The 21,701-nt window shown below is 33.6% G+C and overlaps 1 protein-coding gene across 5 annotated transcripts in view; it reads left to right on the top strand.

Moving 5' to 3' along the window:
• Nucleotides 1-21,701, top strand: part of bs (serum response factor blistered) — a 284,696-nt gene that overhangs the window by 132,425 nt on the left and 130,570 nt on the right. The gene's annotated exons all lie outside the window — the stretch shown is intronic.

Raw genomic sequence — 21,701 nt, 5'->3', positions numbered from 1 at the left:
ATGTTTATAACGTTAATATTGAATAAATAAATTAGTAAAAAATGCCAATTTGCACTGAAAAAACTTACCGATATAAAATATTGCTTTATTAAGAATCTCATGGAATTATTCGTTATCTTGCTAGAAATGGGACTGCAAGCCCTTAATGAATGAATTAATTGGTTTCCTGTTAAACTTTGATTTAAAATGGAATATACTATCGCATTCGAAATCATTACATTTTCGCATTTTGTCACTATATTTTATCAGGGCTAATGCAGGTGCATGAACACGTGTTCCGATATATTAGGAATGTACTAAAAGTTTTACATGAAACTGCATCCAATCGCGTTTTTAACCGGATTTTAATAAATAATAAATTAGCATCACTCATTTTTCTCCGAGTGCCGAGTGTACAACATTGAAAATAGTGTTATTGTAGTCCCAAAAAGATTTCGCAAGTGACATCATCGTTCTTGTATCTTCTGTCTTTTTTGTTTTCATACAAGACATGTACGAAAGAAGATTTTTTGTCGGTGTTGTACGTACGACCTTTCTATGAAACTACTATAAATAAAACTTTCCTGTAGTACACGGTTTTTTCTTTTTTTTTGCATTGTAAAAGCCTAAAATCATTTTTGCTCAATTTCCGTCAAAATGCTTGGCCTTGTGTTAAAATAATACTGACAGCTTGTTAATGTTAATCAGTATTCTTGCCAACGTATTTGATACAAGCTATTTGTTGGGATATAACTAACGATTTGTTTTATATCAAGTCTTTCCTTTCTTTGGTCTGTCACGTAAAAAAACAAGTATCGTAAAGGTTCTGCGTAGCTTTGCCTCATTAAATCATTGTTTTTGAGGTCGCCTATCACGTCCTCGGACCAAGGGAGATGGAAAGGCGATGAAAAGCCTCCCTGCTGAATGCGAAATGAAGGATGAAACAATTTATAGTTCGCATTCGACACGCGCAATGGCTGTAGCGATATCTGACGGGGATCTAAGTCAGCAGTTACGTTGGTTTATGGTTAGCTAGGGATTTGTAGACTAGTAGTTTTGTGAACAGTAGACTTAGCGTTCAAAAATGTTTGTTTTTAAATTTCTTTTATTTGATAAATCAAAACCAAAATTTCCTCTGAAATCATGAAATTTTTAACTATTTTATTTACGAGAAATCACAGATATAACTAGTAATTAATAAGACAATAACTGGAGAATTCTCATCTTTACTATTTCTCGTGGATTAACTTAAGGAGATAAACAAATTTTAAAAAAAATTACATGTGAATTTAAAGGTAAAAGAATGTACAAAAATTGAAGTACAGAAAAACGAGAGAAGTGCATAATGTCTAAGTTATTGATTTTTTAAAGGAAAATAGCCTTCAAATCTATTTAAAACTTCCGATTTTATGTCCGGGTTGAATCTTCCCCATAGGAAAAACTAAACCCTTCCACACACATTTCCACAAATGATCATCTAGTCAATACACATTATGCAAGTGCATTATATAAGCAAAAAAAATACAAAACAATACAAGAACAATACGTCAACTCACCAGAGATCAAATGGGAAAATAATTCACTGACTCCAGATGTTTTCATATCAGAGGGTTCGGCTCGGTAGAACTTCTAACAGGGTCTATAAATCCTACTGATCCCTCAACATAAATATTTAAAAAATCTTTCGTTATCCTACATGTATTCAAAATGACCGACTTTTGCATCTTTATATATAAATTTTTAAATAATTTTTATATTATTTTTATTACTAATTATAATTGAGGATTAAATATTATTGAACCTTCCTCCGCTAACGACTGCGCCAAATCCTAATTGGATAGCACCGACATTTATTTCGTATAAATATCATCCAATTTCAGAGAAATGCGTACATGTCTGCATGTGTAATGTGTATGCGTGATTGCCAACAAAATGTTTGACTGTTCTTAAATTTGTTCATTCTCATTATACGTTTATCCTGAGATTATTATGATTTTGAAAAGTTATTTATTTTATTTTATTTAAAATTACGCCACACAGTGAATTGGTTTTTTTGAAGAACAAACATGATTATTTATTTACCAAAGGAGTTGTTGGCTAATGCTTATTTCCTACAGCGTGTAAATTTGATTAATTATTGAATTAAATAGTATTTTAAACATCTTCTAGTATGTTTCTTTATTTATTTTTCGATGCTAAATCAATGATTTTTTTATCTGTCTACATGATTTTAAACTACTTTTATCTCCTTTTTGTTTGTTGTTTATTCCCCTTCATTACCGACCAATTACTATTAAGCAGGCATACAAATCTCCGATCTCCTCCCCTCGGTGCAGCGGCAGGTACGGTGGCACAGTGGTCCGAGCGGTCTGCAGTCTCGACACGAAGTGATACGAGATCTGCGGGTCCGTCGGCAGATCCTCATTAGGATATAGGATCGGTGTCAGCCACTAGATTATATCGATCGGGGAATCCCTAGAATGCTTAATTTCTGCTGCTGCACTAAATGATTCTGTGAATAATCGCTTTCTCAGGGAAGAACTTAGCGCGTACTTTACAAAAATGATAAACATAGTTTTTGATCGGAGAAATCGAAAGATTATTTATTTATTTTTTCATGTTCTCCATAAAACGGTTATACACCAATATATCATGGAGAAGATTACTAATTAAAAAGTTTACAGAGGCAGTTTTACTATTTTGTGACATATGTTAAAAGATAGTTACTGAATTGTCTGTAGGTGACATTGAAAATGTCGATGGCTAATGCAGAATCGTTAAGCAGTTGAGTCGCTCTGTTTATTGGCGCATTCTGATGGGCAGAAGTCCTCGCTTTCGGAGCATATAAGAGTGCATGGGATCTCCCTCGAGTAAAATTGTTAGGGACATAAAAGTTATCCTCTTTCAGCATAGGCGGATTGTGTATTGTACCAGAGATTAACTTAAAAAAGTGTTTGCTTAAAAAGATTTTTCTGCGGGCTTCTAATGTATTGAAATTGAGCATTCCTGTTAAGAACAAGGATGGATACAGGCATGGATAGTATGTATATTCCCTCATATACAGGTAACGCATAAACCTTTTTTGTACTTTTTCTATTTCTAAGATATGGTTTTGTTCAGAAGGGGCCCAAATAATGGAGCTGTATTCCAGGATGCTACGGACAAGTGCTTCATATGTTCTCCGTATTGCAATTCCATTAGTAAATGATCTCGCATTACGAAGAACAAATCCAAGCATTTTGTTGGCGCGGGAGACAATGTCAGATATGTGATGTGTAAAGAATTTATTAGTGAAAGATATATATTGATGTATCTTTATTACGTTATTTATTGTCAAATACAGACCAGAAAAGCAAATTTCTAAGATCATAAAAAAGGAAAATTCTATGCTGGTTTATGCAACAATATAATGATACTTCTGTTGCATTTAGTAGAAAAATTAAAGTTTTTTTTATATTTAATAATTTTATTATTTAATTTATAATTTATAAAAAAAGTTCCTGCTATAGCGTGACAGCTGTTTCGCCTTCCGAAGGCATTATCAAACTATGGTAAGGCCACTTACATTCACCGTTTTGTATAATAATCAATCCAAGGGCAGTGATGACTTTTAGTGCTGGAGGAAGCAAATATTAAAACGCCGTACATATTATTTGATAAATCTTAATATTTAAATGAACCCTTTTTATTACTTTTGATTGAAGCTACCTTGTAGTTGTTTTAAAATTATTATTATTTCTTTTATTAACGCAGACCCGTGATAAATAGGAGGGACGGTTTGAATTCTCGACAAATCAGTTCCAATTTTGGAAACATCATTTTATGTTAAAAATTTAAAATATTACATTTTAGGAAGGTTCTTTATCGCTCGTCTAAATTTTTCATATAATCCGTTCCAATTTTTAAAAGTGACACTTACATTCAAAGCAAATTTGAATTCATTGAATTTGATTTCATGCAGGTCATACAGATGACTAAAATAATGTTCTGTTAAAAATTTAAAATATTTTATTATACGTTTTTATCGCTTGTCTGAATTCTTCAATCAGTAAAAAAAATTAAATTGATACTTAAATTCAAAGCAAATTTGAGATTATTGAACCAGATTTCAATAAGGATGCATATACGACTGAAATTATTATTAGTACCTATGTGATAAAAGTCTATTGTTTCTTCATTCCACATTCTGAGCCACAGACATAGGAATTAATAGACGAGAATATAATGGCGAGGGGTAAAATCAACTGTTGAAGAACGAAGGGAGTAAGGCTGACTGTGATTCGTCAATAAATCAATCTGACAGTAAATAGGCATCTCGCATTATAATATCACCATTTACTTCTTAAAAGTAAAATCTGCTTTTGAATGAATAGACATTTTTACATGGGAGCGCAAATTACTCGCCACGTTATGAACAAATTTGCGAAGTCCAAATTCGCAAAAAAATTCGGTTCTATTTTCAGAGTCAAATATTTCGTTTAAGTATTTAGTTAAGACACTTTTATAAATGTTCATAATTTACTTCCCAGCAACCAACCAGCTTTGTGTTTCGCGTCCAGACGTTTCACGATGTGATAGTATATGTTTCTAAAACTGATCTATATTATACGATGTGAATATGCTTAAAATAATGTAAAATAATGCTTATATATGGAATGTAATACGACAATTGGGTTTATTCTCTTTTTCAAATCTATTTTTACAAGTTTTCATAGTACAAGTCAACATTTTGCCGTGTTATTTCGTAAAATGAATCGATGATGCCTCGACCATAGTTCGCACAAGAATGATGACGTCACGTTTTCAAATTTCACTTGAGGCCATACGCGAGCACAGCCGGCTCCAATGGAACCGGTATGGGGAGTGGGGATAATACGCTTTTAATCACTTAGGGCAGGTCTACTAATATTCATATGTCTATGTTCTGAGCCTATTTTTATATATAGGTATTGCGGAGAGAAAAATGACTATTGCCAATTTATTAAGAATGTCTTCAAATTATTAGCAATCTAGGTGAAAACGGGTTTGCAGACCGTTTCCTGATAAACTTTTAGTAAATTCAAAATATTTATGAACACGTGTTCACGCACCTGCATTTGCCTTGATAAAATATAATGAAAATATTAGGATTTGTATGAACACGTGTTCCGACATCGTTATAATATATTCGTAATTAATTAAAAGTTTATCAGGAAACCTATTAAATTCTTTCCCTAAGGGTCAACATTACCGTTTTTAATCGGATTTCCAATCATTTGAAGAGATTCTTAATAATTAAGCAAACATTCTCATTTTACTGTGTATTATTTAAACTTCTTACGTACTTTATTCTGGTTCCATGATAACTCAACACATTGACAATTCAACACACTTTTAAAAAGTGATATAAAGTCATTAGAAACGATGATTTTTGTTTTAACATAACCTAACCTATTTAACCCAGTTAATAAAGTTTTTGTTTCATCACTTTTCAACTTTTTAAAGATGTGATGAATTATCATTGTGATGATTTATCCGGTCACCATTATTATTATATCGATCTGCACAAAAAAACGATGTGACTTCCGTTCCAGAGGTTCATCACGGTTCATCCAGAGGAATAAATAATAATAATAACAAACATATTTAGTGGTCAAACCTTTCTTCCGGTCGTTGCCCCCGCGCAGTCCGGAAGTGCGGAGGTGGGTGACTCTAATACTAATTTGGGCATGTGGGACGGTCGCCGCGGTCAGAACTTTCAACTTTTGCACTCCCCGCCTTGTTGTTTGTTAAGCTTTCCGAGAGCTTACAGCTTTAGAGGTTGTAGATTTGTCAGCTTCCTTACAAAGGTTGATCTTATTATACTTGGGGTTAGGCAGCCCTTATGCGGCTGAACCAAAAATGGGCTAACTCCAATGTAATATGTCAGTTTCGCTATAAATTTGCTTGCAAAGAAACGGTAAGCAGGGTATGTACGGTAAAATACTGTAGTAATGTACTATTTTTTTAGTTCTGTGCCGTTAATCGGCGTTTATTGAAATATACTTTTTAATTTTTCGTACAACATTATTAGTACTTACCATAACTCATTTTCTATATAATTTTATTGTATCCTTTACATTACCTACCTCACCAGGTGTAACCTGTTCTGAGGTAACAAATTTACAGTCAAAATATGTCATTGCCATGTTATTGACGGATTTGGGAAATGTTAAATTTGTGTAAATGTTGATTGGGAATGGCATAGACTCCTGGCTCCAGACGGCTGGGATCGGTCGGGACTCTCATGCTGTACTCAAATATATATTTTTTGTAAATAACAAATTATTTTTGTAATCAACCAACAATGGTAAAAAGGCTATTGTTGTGGTTCTGATTCCAGACAGTTTTAGGAATTCAGGTCAGGTCAGTGTGGTACTCAAATATGTGTTTAAAAAAAATCAAATCACCAAAAACACTAAGGACGGGTTGTTTCGGAGTATTTGAACAATTCATCAAATTTCAACGTTCATTTTCGGGTTCTGTGAAAGACTTATTCAAGTTCTGTTTTTATATCATTGTAGGCTAGTAGCTTGACAAAACTGAAATAAAAACAGAACTTGAAAAAATCTTTCACAGAACTTGAAAATGAACGTTGAAATTTGATGAATTGTTCAGATTCTCCGAAACAACCCGTCCTAACTATTTTTGTGGTCAATGAACTGCATTCAGTATTGTATTAATAACTCTTTCCCTGCAAATATTTTTTTCCTTTGTGCATCAAGTCTATAAAAAGCTTCCAAAATAGTTTTATTGTCCTCGAATATACAAAAAATAATAATAATACCTGTCTGCACATTCTATTTTTTTATTTCTGTCTACCATCCTTAAGATCATTGACACAGCTGTGCCTAGAGGGGCGGTGCTGAATACATTAAAAAAAACACTTAACTATCACCGTCCCGGAAAGGAAGCGGTGTAGGGATTAGATATTAGATCCTTAACGTGACCTGCGGTTCTCAAATGCGGTTTTATCACAATATTTTTATTAATTTCCCACGCATTGTAAGAAAAAAATTCCATAATAGAACAAAATATTATTTTCGTACCTCCACGCATTTCTTATCAAATTTCAGAACAAAAATCATGCGCAAGGAATTTGCCTATCATTTTTTAACCACAAAACCACCTTTATTTAGTCACATGAATTATTATTTCATAAAATGTCATTTTATGAATAAAATACAAAATTTTCTGAAAGCAGTGGATATTAAGAAATATCTCATTGAAGTTCCCGGCATTGCCCGGGCTTTACACAGAATTTTTAGACATCAGATTAGACAGTAACAGACAGTAATTTTCGTCTTATTTTGATTATTTTATCGTGATTAATATTTGGGTTTGTATGCCGTGTTGCGCTTCCTTTTTCTTTAGCGACATTTCGTTCCGCGTTACGGTGTCCATCATCACCATGGACGTTAAAATCTAAACTCATATATATGTATTAATATGTCGTAAAAACTCGTGGCTACAAGCGGTGTACCTCAAGGATCACATTTAGTTCCAATATTTTTTTACTGTTTAATAATAATATCGTTACTATATAATATGATAACAATGTTAAAGTGTTGTTTTTTGCCGACGATTTAAAACTCTTTCTTATAAAAACTAAATATGACTGACAGTATTCACATCCAAATAAATTACAGGATTAGTGCAAACTTAACAAACTTTATCCAAACTTTAGTAAATGTTACATAATAAGATTTTTCAGAACAAATTAGCCTTTCAACTTCAATATCAAATTATCAATGTTCCCCTCCTCTCTCAATGAAATTATGGATCTTGGAATTATTTTCGATTCCTAATTAAAATTTCTTTCTCACATCAACACAGTGACAAATAAAGGATTACAAAAACATGGCTTCATTCTCCGCAATGGCAGAGACTTCAAAACTATTCAACATTATACATCAAGTGGAATATAATTATTCTATCACTTTAAAAACTACCCCGATTCCATTGAAAAAAATCAGTATACATTTCTACTATAAACTTGATCTATTGAATCTATAAATTTCAACCACTTGATTAAAGAATGAAAGTTATTAAACTTTTTAAAATTGTTAGTTAAATTTTAGACAGCCCTAATTTACTCACCCTAATTACTTTTCATATAACAACTAGACCTAATAGATCAAAAATTCTTTTTAATTGCAACAATAATATCAGGACTGAGTCATTTAGATATTCCCTTGTACCTGGATTGCATGTAGTTTGCTTATAAGACGTATTCAACTTCACGGAATATATATATCGACAAACGTATACATAGTGTATAATGACACTTAAACTATGCACGATGTAAACATTTTTAAGTGGAGTGTTGACATATACGTTTTTTGCAGCGCTTATCTAATGATTTTTTTTTCATGTTAATAGTCTGTAAATGTTCCTAAACAATAAATAAATAAAAGTATGTTTGAAACTCTCTCCAAATAGTAATGTGTTATTATTTTGTTTCAATATTTGAGAAACTTTGTTAAAACTTGACCCTCATCGACCGGAAGGTCTTTCTGCCCTCAGTCTGAACCCGTTCGCCATTTTCCCGCACATCACCACGTGAAAAGTCACGTTCTAATCGCGCACGCCTAGCCACCTGTTCCGGCCTGGCGATTAGGATGCGCCCGGCGTTGCGCGGGATCCTTTATTGAACAATCCTGATCCTTCTTGGGCATTGATTATTCATTATTGGCTTTTAATGGCTTCTGATAAGGACTTTTATTGGGCGTTTGTAGCGTTATAACTTCACAATAATTGCCTTTTGTTAAAGACGTCATTAGTGTATACTGCAGGCGTGCATCGTTTGTTATTAGTTGAAAAATTATTTCAAATAATAATTAAGGAGTTAGATAAAAAAATAAAGTTACTTTATTTAAGTATATAAAACAGGCATGATGCCCAAAAATTTACATACATGGATGTTTTAATATATAGTAATGACAAAAATAATTAGCCAAATATGCAAAAGTAAATGACAAACAAGAATGTGTTAAAGGTTGAATACAAATATGTCTAAAACAATGAATTTTTTGTACCTGTACTGATGAGACATTATTGTCAACTGTACCTACTGATGAGACATTATTGTCAATTGTACCTATTGATGAGACATTATTGTCAACTGTACCTACTGATGAGGCATTATTGTCACCTGTACCTATTGATGAGACATTATTATCAACTGTACCTTCTGATGAGACATTATTGTCACCTGTACCTATTGATGAGACATTATTGTCAACTGTACGTACTGATGAGGCATTATTGTCATCTGTACTTACTGATGAGACATTATTGTCAATTGTACCTACCCATGAGACATTATTGTCACCTGTACCTATTGATGAGACATTATCGTCAGTTGTATCTACCGATGAGACATTATTGTCACCTGTAACTACTGATGAGATATTGATTTGGTAGGTACAATATTGCCTGTCTTTAAATAAAGGGCTTCATCACAGTATCAGCTTGATGTGATTAGTGGCAAAACCTTTTTTTAAGTGTTTAAATTGGTTATTAAAATCGCCGTTTTCATTATTAGAGCAGTGTATAGCGAAATTATTTCTTAATGTTCGCGGTGCAGTAGAGAAATATCCTGTATTTGTGTGGTAGGCTTTAAAATTGATTAAAATTTTCATACTAATCCTTTTTTTTAGCATTCAGAAACGCTGAAGTTAATGTGATCTCTAAATAATGTACGAATTAAAGGAAACTGATTTTGCCAATACATAGAAGACTTTTCGGGATAGCCAATGAAATTGATTGTTTAGCCAATTTTCACCCAAAATAAGGGGTAATTGACCTTACTTCGGACTCACCCAACATGCAATGAAATATCACCATTCAGAATCTAAACATGAAATTACTTTAAACAATGTTTTGTGACCAGATTCGAATAGCTATGCACTTACCTACCTACATCTTCCCCCACATTTCTCTTACCCATATAATTCCTCTACCTACTCCCCTCAGCCAATTGGGGATGCCATAGTTTCACTGGCTCCAGAAGGTTGGGAATAGTTGGGACTCTCGTGTCGTTTCGCATAAAATATATAAAATGTATATATATATTTAGTAGGTAGGTATATATATTTTATTAATCCCAATAATTAGGATGGTGGACACTTCAGAAGGTTGTATATAAGAAAGCAGTACGAAAGTGATAAAGATTAAATAAGTGTAAAATTTTACGTCTCCTTTTTACGATTTTTATCGTCAACTCATCAATCATTAAATTTTATCAATGAAGTCGTAGACACATCAAAATCAGTATTTCGATTTATCCAGTCACGTGCACCGTGCGTGTGATGTGTGCCATTTCCGCTACAGGACACGTGACGGTGGATCCATCCGTTTGTCCGCCATGCGGAAGTGCCCGGAACTACCTGCTGGCCACTGGGTAGGTGCACCACGACTGCAGCCACGATGCATGGCCAAATATATTCAAATTTATATAATAATCATAATATATTAACCTAAAATAGTGTTGATGACTGAAATATTATATTAAAATGTTAATATTTTTGATAGGAACGTGTTGATAACCCTGTTTGGGATGCAGGAGATGTGTGTTTGATGGGGTTTATGACTTTTTAATATACTATTTTGACGGTCTGATGCAATATGCAGCCCGTTAATTCCGCGTCTATAATTTGGCCGGCATTTTTGTACTACGACTAGTTGTTTATAGGTGTAAACAGGGTGTCCAGGGTGAGGTTAAGTGCACACACTTCGGGAGGTGATTCTACATGATGGTAGAAGTAAAAAAGATTAAAAAATCTTTCGATATTCCGTATTTTTCCATAAAAGACTATTATTTTCCATAATACCTATTAAACTTTTGTTTCTGAAAACTACATTAAATTGTTGAAGTTTCGAAAAAGTTTTTATCTTTTTTACTTGTACTATCATGTAGAATTACCTCCCGAAATTTGTGCCCTTTGCCCCCGGACACCCTGTATAGTGAACCTTAATTATACTTAAAAAATAGGTTCATAATGATTGAAAAACCTTTATTATTAGCGGCAGACCCATGAAAAATCACGGGATATGTGAAACTAAAAGTATTAAAAACTATATATATTTGCCTCAGGATCATTTCCTTTGAAAAGAAAACATTTATAAAACATGACATTATAAAAATATAAGATACTCTATATTCATACTAATCGAACAAAAAAATTTGCACCGCTTATGAAAAGGATAGCCATAAAAAAAGTACAACCTATATGAACGGGCCGCTTAAGTATGTCCACGCATGTGACGTATCTCCACTCTATTGTTTCATCTAAGCATCTGCCAAGCATTTGAACAAAATAAATACACATTTCGAATAAAGAATTATCATTCATAAAATAATTTTTGTACCTACTTTATAGCTTATCTGAAATTATGATTTGGGGATGTAGAGCGAATGAACGAAGAAAGGAGTTTAAGAAGAATATATTACGCGAATGTGATTGGTAGAAGAAGTAAGGATACCCAATGGGTTACGTGTACAGGTTAAGATGGACCAAACAAAACAATTGAACCAGATAAAATAATTTTATTTCTTGTACGATATTGAATATAAGCTAAATAATCTTGTAAATAAATACGGAATTTTTTGATACCTGATAAAAAAAGATACTTTATTAACCATACATCCAATGCATTGATGAAAATCTATGAAAATCATGTCTAATCGATGCTACATGTTGACAATTCAATTGCTTGATTTATCGCCTACGATTGCTCTACAATTATAGGTACCGATAAGATAAATGTCCACCGTTTGAACGGAACAATACGCTGCAATCAGGAATACAAAAACCGATATTAAATAACAGTGTTAATTTCTCGGTAATAAATTTCCCCGGTACTTATTCTTCTGCTATGCGTTTTCTGCCATATCCAGAAGTTTTAATGGCGCAAATGATATCTATAGCATGACTACTGACTACTGACGACACACACGGACACACAGATATGCGTGTCATATTGTCGACTTCCATATTAGATCCCCGGTCCTTATTTGCGGAATTACGTTATTCGTATAGCGGTATTTTTTTTTCGAACTACACCCTTTTTGGGCGGCTCTAGAACGGTGTTTAAATTTTGAATCTCGTTCGTATTTCGGACACGGTCATCCGCTTCCGTTTGGCGGGTATTTTGATAAGCCGGGCGGAAGTCCAGCGGCGCCATCTTGCAAATTGAAGACGAAAATGGCGGAAACGTGTCTCCCACACGTGGGCCAACTTATTTGTGCCTCTCTAGAACCTTATTGTACGTGATAGAAAATTACGATAACCTGTGAATTATTTTTTTTGGTTAATTATTCTAATCACCAGAAAAATTTACAGAAGATAACCTAAAATCAAGATCAACCAACTACTCGTAGTCTTAACATGTAATATTATGTACAAAATATTTCTACAACAAAATCGTACTTGTTTTAAATCTGCTTAAACATCTACAGAATCCAAAACTCGTCACATTTGAGCTTTGAAGACTTAATTTAACAAAACGTAAACTAAACGTTTATATTTAATTTATTCCATGCAGGATTCTCCTAAACAGTATCCAGAAAATCTAAAAATATTTTTATACCAACAAATCATGAAAATACCTTTGTCGCATCACGACATTACGTTTGGTTCAAAACCAGTTTTCGTCTATTGAAAATATTGTTAATTATTGGTTTTTCTTGACCTCAATCAGTATTTCTGTACCCCTGCACCTTAAAAATCATTTTACACCACCAATACCCCCGGAAGCACCCTTATCACCTGTCAAGTACGACCATGTGGCCTCATTTCTCGTAGTACTATTTCCACTACATATTTACGCTGGCTACCTACAATATCCAGTATCCAAAAACAACCCGCATTCCTTACCCGGCACAGGACCGATACGCGCATCAAAATATTAATCACCCGATCTTTTTTTACCACTAAAGAATCCAACCTCAAGCTATTGTATTGTATTTGCTCTGGATGGCATTAAATCTCAGATGGGAGCATGCGAATTGCGCCAGCAGTAATTTGGCGTTCAATAGCAAGGGTGTTCTTTATCTACCCATTCTTCTTTTAGTCTTTCATGATACTTCTTAAAATTATCTCTGTTTTCGGCATTATCTGATTTTGTTTTAAATGTTTATTTTGCCTTCGATGAACTTTTTTCATATGCAAAGTTATATACGAATTTCTGCTTTTAGGTGGATCAATATATTTATGTTATTCCATCAAATCTTAGACACTTCACCTTAGTTACTCTCAGATTATCTTTTTAGCCTTTCAGATTATCTTTTTAATAGATGTATGTAATATTAAAACAGTTTAGTACCAATTAAGCGTCCTTGCAGTATTCCCCCTTTCTCTTTGAGTATTTTTAGTTGCAATATTTTGGTTTTATATTCTTCTCTTGTACATTTCTTTCCTTTCTCCTTCGTCTTCCCATCTTACGCAAACCCTCGTCTTCTCTCGACATCGCATTACGCATTCAGTCGACGTATTGTTAGGTTAACGACTTGGAGGAATAGTTCGGTTTGGAGCAAGCGGCCACTACTGCCGTACGTTGGGTAAACCTGTCGGATGGGTGAAAAAGTTGTTGCTGCCTGGACCTGGTCCTTGGGAGACGAGGGGACAAGAAGAAGGGAAGGTGACCAAGGAGAGCTTCAGAGGATTGCAGTCCCTACCTAAAACAGGCTAAATTTTCTTGAAATGTTTTTGAAAATGGTAGACATTCACTCACGCTGGGTGGGCTGATATAACAAGAAAGAAAGATATGCAATCTGTAATGAAAAATAATTTACAATAGTGTTTGGAAAATCAAGCGGCCGCGATCAATTAAAACTGGCAATCAATACTTTATCGTTATCTTGAACAACGCAACAATGCTTTATGAAGATCGCTCACATGTTTTGGAAATCACCTGAAATCGTTCACAACTCTTTTATGGGTTTCAAAATGTCGCATTTAAAACTTGTTTTTTTTTAAAGAAAGAAAAACATTCCCGGGTAACGGATAACCTGACGATATTGGAAAATCTCCTACTACCATCATAGTAAGCGGAAACTATTGCTTGTGTTGTGATCATTATTCTCATAGTTCCTCAAGCAACCAAAATTTTCACCATAACATCAGATTTTGATAAAAGGAAGGAATATGAATTTTATTTGTTTAAAATCGAATACTTTAATAATTATCAGTCTAATTTTAGCGCAGACCCGAGGAAAACGAGTGAAATCACAAGATATTATAATTCCAATTTTTAATACTTATTCAAGTAATTTTTATTTTAAAATATTATATTATATACCTACTTTATTACTGAATTCTTCACAACTGATTCCAGTTTTGAAAATGATACTTAAATTCAAAAGAAAATTTGAGTTCATAGAACGTGAATAATTTCACGTCGGAATATTTCATTTCACGCACCGACAACTGAAATTAGTATGTTTGATGTGATTATTTTATTCGCCTACTTATAAGTTCATTAAATTACCCTTTCCAAAATTAACACAAAAATAACAGTTTTTTTTGACACACATGTTTTTTCTGCCTAATCAAAATACCCACACACAATCTCGTTTATATATATTGGCAGACTGATACTGTGTTACAACTTATAACTTACAACAAATTGCCCATAAGTACCCATACAGTCTATTATAATATGAAAGTATTAGAATTGGTTCAGTGGCGTAACGGAAGTACTCCGCCCGCGGGATGAGTCACCCGGGGGGCTGCAGTGGCGGCTTCCCCGCCCGGGGGCCGCGCGCGCCGATCTCGTTTTTCCTGCGCTACGTCACTCGCCCAGAGGCCCAACCCGCCCATTGGTCAGTGGCTCGTTTTATAAAATATATTCGGATCATGCACAGTGTACAAAGATTAATTTAAACATTAAATTAGCTTTTGGAAGCGGTGGCTAATATCTGTATAACATAACGATTTTTTTTAATGAATTTGTAATTAATTAAAATAGGCAAACATTACCGGGTTACGAATAACCTGACACTATTTGAAAATCTCTTACTACCACCACAGTAAGCGGAAAATGTTGCTTGTGTGTGATGGTGGACTGAGGAATTGGGGTGGGATCCGAACGCGATGCCAACTTAGCCACTGATCGGTTACTACATTATTACTATAGTTACTATGTCTATATAACTATTATGATGTAGGTACCTACTTTAACTGCTATATAACATGATTTTTTTCTAGTGAGGGGTTATTTATTTACACAAAACATTACTATTTAACAATTTACATATTTTACACTCTACTATCATGTTTTATATTAAGAACATTTTTGTATTACTTGCAATTATCATCTATATACCTGTAAACTGTACATATGAATGAGCATAGAAATAAATAAAGGTGACATGTAAATTGTACTGCATGACAAATGAACATGACATGGATGGAATAGTGACATGTTGTGACATTAAACAAATATATCTTTTTTCCATTTCAATTTGCATGTCTTCCGAATTACCATTTTTGGCATTTTTTCTATAAATAAAACATTTAACATGGCTTCTATGTATATTTACAACAACATATTTGACATTTTATTGACAAGTGTATAATTTTTAGTGATTCAAAATTTTAGTTTTGTAATGTACTATCATAGAAGTGACTAGACTGCAATACTGGAAAATAAATTGACTATGACTGCAAGTATGGAAAATTATGTGACTATGTCTGAAAAGATGAAAAATAAAGTGACTATAGCTGCAAGGATGGAAAATAAAGTGACTGTGACTGCAAGGATGGAAAATAAAGTGACTGTGACTGCAAGGATAGAAAATAAAGAGACTTTGACTGCTAGGATGGAAAATAAAGTGACTGTGACTGCAAGGATGGAAAATAAAGTGACTGTGACTGCAAGGATGGAAAATAAAGTGACTGTGACTGCAAGGATAGAAAATAAAGAGACTTTGACTGCAAGGATAGAAAATAAAGTGACTATGACTGCAAGGATGTAAAATAATGTTACTACGACTGCGAGAATGGGAAAAAAAATGTTTCCGAAATGGTCGACATCGAGTTAATTGTTTTTTTTTTGTGAAGGCTTTATTTTGGATTAACTGGATACTTAAAATTAGATTTTTTTATTTATTGTTATCAAGTTTAATTTGTAGAACTCCATTTTAATATTTTTTTATATATTCAATAATATTGTTATTGGATTTATAAAAAAAGTTTATTTTTAAACAAGTTCTGCTGTGTAATTATTATTACGCGTGACAGTTGTTAGTAGTGTTAGTGTAAGTGGGCTGCCCACAGTTTGATAATGCTTTCAGAGGGCGAAACAGCTGTCACGCGTAATAATAATTACACAGTAGAATTTTTTTTTAAATATACTGTTTTTATAAACCCAATAACAATATTATTGAATATAAAAAAAAATAAATAAAAAAAATAGAAAATTTTCATTTCAATTTTCTTATACTCCCCTGAAGAGATATGTCTGCATATACTAACATCATTAAATACGTAAGTTTTCCAACAGAAGTAATTTAAACCTTAATTACGTTGTCAACATTTAAATTCATAAAAAAATATATGTATACGTTTTGAGATGTCCATTTAGGGCAGAGATTGGGAAAACGTTGGTAAATTACCCCAATACGGTGTGATATTCAGTAAACACAATAAGCAGGTACCAAATTAAATTTTACTTCTCTTTGCTGCCAGTGTTTAAGTCACGTAGTGTCCACAGAAAAACCAAAATAACCATATATAAGACCATTGTAAGAACTGTATTGGCATATGGATGTGAGGCGCTGACACTGACGGTAAAGATGGCTGAAATGCTGGATACTTTTGAAAGAAAGGTGCTGAGAAGAATATGTGGACCCGTGAAAGAGGGCGAACAGTGGCGTATCCGGCACAATATAGAATTGTACGATATATATAAGGCCCCTAGCATCTCTGCACACATGAGACTCCTCAGGCTGAGATGGGCCGGGCATGTACAGAGAATGCCGGATACACGCGTCCCAAAAAGAATTCTGACTGGTCACCCAGGTGGAAAGAGAAAAGTGGGAAGACCCAGACTGAGGTGGGAAGATGAGGTAAGAGGGGATGCAGCACAGTTTCTCCAGGAGACAAACTGGAAGTCAGCCGCTGAGGACAGGAGGAGTTGGAGGCGACTGTTGCAGGAGGCCAAAGCTCGATATGGGCTGTAGCGCCATCGAAGAAGAAGAAGAAGAAATTAAATTTTCACAAGAAAAATATAATAAGCTAGGAGCGGTAATTATCATCAACGTTACATTTATCAAATATTTATGAATCGTAGCATATATAATATCTTATTAGTCTTGTTACTTAAGCTTGTGTGACTATTTTACTTCCACAGGTTTAAAGTTTACAGTTTTTGATATATTTTTTTATTTTATTTCATTTTTTTTTATTTTGTATTTAACGGGAATATAAAGTGAAGCAAAAAAGATACAATATTAAGTAAAATAAAAATATAAAGTGATGTAGTTTGTTCTCAGTCCTCTTCGCTAGGTATTCCTGTTCCGAGGCGGACTGTAGAATGTTGTATGTGTTTTGATCATGATTTCCTCATCTTCTTATTTGTTGGTTCCCACAAAATATAAAATAAATTAAGCAAAAAGTATTTATGTTTGTTGTCTGTAGGTTGCGTTGGGGTTACTTCATAAATTTATTGATTTCCTCATCTTCATGTTTACTTAGCCATAATTTGATTATTATTATTTTTTAAACTTTTCTATATCCATGGTGTTTTTAATTTCAATAGTAAGGGTATTATATAATTTTATAGCATGGACAATATATTTTACTTTAATTTTAAGGCTTTAGGGTTTTCAGGTTTCCGCGCAACTTAAGAAAATTTTCTGCGTTGTTTCAACGTTCCCCAAACGCGACCGCTGTATTAGGGTATATTTTTAACTGCATATAACATAATATATTATACGAGGTTCATATAATTTAGGTAGGCAATCTCCACTGCGCTTCGTGTGACAAGAGTAGGGTCTTTATCCCGCTAATTACCCGACAATATGCTTATTAGAGCTGGCGATATTTCCCGATGACAGATATCGCCAACGTGATTGGCCCCGCTAATTTAAGAGTCCGCGCGCAGTCCGTGGGAAAGCACGCGTTCAGTTCGTTGACGCGCATCTCCCTCTCCCGGAGGTGGTTTTACAAAGCCTAACAATTTCAGCCATGGTGACGACTGTACTAGTGTAGCTTTTGTTTGTGCAAAATCATTTTCAAGCCTATACCATTGACGACTGTTAAGTCCATAAACTTTATTTTATTTGAGATTAGAAGATGCATTATGATAGCTAAGTATCGTTTAACGCAGTCTATAGGTAAGGTTAGTTCAGTTTCCACAAACAAAAGCATGACGCTCTGGACCACTGAGCCACGTAGGCTTATTTCCAACCAGCCAGATAATTCAATATGTACTAGTACTTCAATCAACAATTACAGCTTATTGTATTTTTTCCACCTGTAAACAACTAACTTTATTTTTGTAGGAAAGGCTTTGTTAGTGCTAAATTTCCCACTAGATGGCATCGAAATATATTGTATCTACATTTGTTGATGAAATATTTTGACTTGTCAAATATTATTATTTTTTTAATGATACACTAATGTTTATAAGACAAGGTTTTATGCATAGCACAAAGAATAATAAATTATTATCATAGACTAAATTAGACTAGACACGGCATATTCATTTAAAAATAACCTCAACACAATTTTGGTTTGGTTCACATGGACATTTATGAAAAGGCCCACGCATTATGTCGCAATGCGAAATGGGCACTGTGCATTGCGTTTTACCTTTTGTTGGTCTATTTTGCTTCTCAGCTATGCTGGGCAAGTTCATTTTTTCAATCACAAAAATAACCGAGTTCCAAATATTTAAATTTGAATTATGTCCATATTACAACACCTCTGACAACAAATTCTCCGTAGTTTCGCTTACGAGTTTGAACGCTTGTACAAGGAGTTTAAACAGAGTTGGGTTGTTAAGTTCATCTCCATATTTGTGACGTACGCTACGTGGCGTTATTTTTAAAATGAATTTAACTAGACAGGGCTAATCTAGTATAATACGTCAATGATTATTATGCATAAAAACCTTGTCTTATAAACATAAGTTTATCATTAAAAAAATAATTATGTAATAAACGGCATTATGACTGAAATTCTTATAGCCTTTGTAATTAAGTTTGAAAAACAAAACATAACATATTACAGATTACACTCGTCGACGTGAGTAAAATGGTATAGGCTTTGTAAATTATTTTCCTTCAAAAATGCTACTCTCTTACAGTCGTGACCGTTACTGAAATGCTATATAGGCTTTGTAATTGCGCCTCCCGGAAGGGCATCAAGTATAGGCACATGCGCGCTGAGGAGTGCGTAGTGCGTACGCCACTCTTTGAGATGGATGATTCTGGGTTGATATCAATATGATTTTTTTTGAATTGTGATACTATTTATTTTTCTTTTATTTTTAATTAATTTTTAATTGCTCTTAGAAGGTTTTATTGACATCTGTTCAATTATTATCATGTATATTTCATTGTCTTTAATAATTATACCTTTATAGAATACCTTTCTAAATTTACTGTATTTTAAACTGCAGAACAAATTACAATTTAGATTTCCATTTTTCTTATTCTATTCTTATAAACCTATACGTTATTTAATTATTTAAATTGTCACCGACCACCCATCTCTCGGAATCCAGTATAAAATAAATAGGACTATTTATACTTTTAAGAAATAATTTAGAAATAAGGATTTTGTACAGGGTGCCCGGGGATAAAATGCACTAACACCGGGAAGTGATTCTAAATGATGGTGGAGGAAAAAAAGTTAAAATTTTTGTTAATAACTCCATGGTTTTTTCCCCATTTTTTCCATTAAAACAATTCAACTTTGGTACCTGAAAACTATCTCAAAACGTTGGAATTTAGATTTTTTTTCAAAAATCTTTTTACTTGTGCTGTCATGTAGATGTAGAATCACCTGCCAAAGTTAGTCCACTTTACCCCCGGACACCTTGAACATAAATATATGTTTAAGAATTCATTTCTTACACAGTGAAAGTTTAAGATTTCAAAGATTTGAGGTCTCTTTGTTTGAAAAATATATTTACTTCGTATTTCCTCTCTTTAATACATCAAACCCCGAGGAAGATAGATAGTAGTTATTTAAAATAGTTTACTTTTAAACTAATGTGGCCGTAGGTTCCGTTATGCGGGACCGTCCCGTTTTAAGGGACACTGTCCCGCTGTTCCAAAGGAAAGCGTCGGGAGACGGAAAAGTCCCGATTTCGGAAAGCAGGCTACTCACGACATTAAAATGTGAGCCAAGAATTTTCACAACCAACGTAATAGAGAAAATGTATAGTGTATAATAAATCTAGTACCCATTGGAAGAAAAACTGTTGTCGCCAATTGGAAACAGTGAAATTTGATTAAAAAAAAATACTTTCGATATTAATTTGTCAATGTTGGACCGATTTCACTCGAAGTTGGACAATTGACCTTAATTTGGGCATTCAATGTATGACACTATTCAGAGTTTTCACAACCCGCATCTCTACTGATGTCACGTTTTAAGGTAAAAAAAATTGGCCACCTTATTTTAACCCTTTCAGACCCGAATTAAAACACTGACAGTGGTAGAACATATTTGATACTTGAAAAAAAACAATAATTGGTAGTTATTTGAATTTTTTTTCAATGGTTTAAAACTTATTGCTACTATCATTTTGACATTAGGTCTCAGAGAGCGTGTTTCAAATAATATGACAAATCTTAAACTTTATGCCATAAATATGATATTTATATTTATTAAATAAAAAAAAACTTATAACTTATTGAAATACCTTCAAAACATTCATCTAAAAAACAAAGAGGGGAGGTTAGAAGCAAAAACACATTTCAAATATAAAAATGATTACCGCCTGAACTAATAGCTAAAATTCAAATAAGTTAATAATTTAATTTCACTTTTGTTTTCGGGTATAAAAGAATGCAAATCTTCGAAGCAGAAATTAACCCACTCCCCGACATCCGATTGAGCTGAAACTCGGCTGATAGACTCGTTATCAATGACAATGCATTCATTCAACGTTTGCTGGCAATCACACGTATGCACCAATGTAAGCATTTCTCTGAAATCGGATTACGTTACATCGTTAATATGCGAAATAAATTTCGGTCCTACCCAATTGGGATTTAGCTCAGTCGTAAACGAAGTTTACTCCAGTCCCTGGGGATGAAGGTTCAATTCTCAATAAAACCAAATAAAAAATGTTTTTTTTTTTTAATTCATTCAAAGATAAAAATAGATGAATTTTAGTAAAAATTTCTTAAATCTACTAATTTTCAAATATACACATGAAAGGGTTAAACCCTTGAAAGAACTTTGAAACATACAATTTTTTTTTTGAATATTTATAATAATATTAAGAATCTTACAGCATGTGCAGTTACTTGTTTGCTACAGTACGTTTTCCCTTGATATACAGTAATTATCGCTATCCCCCGCGGGGAGACCGATAGCCACGTTCTCCTGTCTGGTCTGCGATTCTGGAGTTAAACGATCAATCGTTTTCGTATGCGCCGTCTTCGAGTGAAAAACTACTAGTCGTCGCGACTAACTTTTTGGAATGTTTCAATTTTACGTATTCTTGAGCGTCGAACG

The sequence above is a fragment of the Hesperophylax consimilis genome, chromosome 11 (assembly GCF_061612785.1).
Source record: "Hesperophylax consimilis isolate HC1 chromosome 11, BYU_Hcon_1.0, whole genome shotgun sequence".
Lineage (NCBI taxonomy): Eukaryota > Metazoa > Arthropoda > Insecta > Trichoptera > Limnephilidae > Hesperophylax > Hesperophylax consimilis.
This window is presented reverse-complemented; position numbering and strand designations above follow the sequence as displayed.